This window comes from Juglans regia, chromosome 4, assembly GCF_001411555.2.
Source record: "Juglans regia cultivar Chandler chromosome 4, Walnut 2.0, whole genome shotgun sequence".
NCBI classification, from domain to species: Eukaryota; Viridiplantae; Streptophyta; class Magnoliopsida; order Fagales; family Juglandaceae; genus Juglans; species Juglans regia.
The window spans coordinates 27,519,210-27,520,033 of NC_049904.1; the positions used below are offsets into that span (position 1 = coordinate 27,519,210).

General features: G+C 33.1%; 1 non-coding gene across 1 annotated transcript; it reads left to right on the forward strand.

The window, feature by feature from the left end:
- Positions 1–751: 751 nt before the first annotated feature.
- TRNAF-GAA lies at positions 752–824 on the forward strand. Its single transcript has one exon. It is a non-coding gene; the product is annotated as a tRNA-Phe (tRNA).

Here is an 824-nt window from a genome sequence, read left to right on the forward strand (position 1 = left end):
GTTAAAACCATATCAATTCATAAATAAATTACAACAACTTATAAATTATCTCAACTCATCTCACTACTATTCATAAATCATCTCAACTCATCTCAACTCATCTCACTACTATTTAAAACTCATCTCAACTCATCTCAACCCATCTTCGAATCCAAACGAGGCCTTAATCATTTCCAAACATGAGTATAGTCACAATCTTCGCATTACTTTTTTGGATCCTTCTAAGTTCTAACTATGTCTATGTTCCTTCTTTCGATCTTTCCTTTTTATCTTCTTCTCTTCCTTGTGAACTTGTGTCATGCTAGAGAGCATAAACGTAATATTTTAAGCAAAATGATAGAAAGACTATTAAATATGTCCACTCATATATTTTTATTTTTTTAAAAATTAATGATATTTAAAAAACATCTAACAAAAAAAATAAAAAATAAAAAAATTCATTTGTACTAAGTGTGCACATTCGATGACGTTTTACTGACTCGCTGTTTGTATATTCACATAGCATAAAAACGTGCATAAGTTTCTTCGATGCAAGCAGAGAGGGCCCTTGCTTTGTCCGATTTGTCTTGTAAATCAAAGATGCATGTGAATTACAGGCATGGGGAAAAGGACTTCCTCTTTTTGTCCACAATGAGCAATGTTACATGAATTTGTATAATATAATTTCTTACGAAAAACATATAAGTTTTGTCGTTTTTGCTCAAAAACAAAACAAGTATCAAAGCTATTCAATATGGTGCAGTATCCAATAGCGGGGATAGCTCAGTTGGGAGAGCGTCAGACTGAAGATCTGAAGGTCGCGTGTTCGATCCACGCTCACCGCA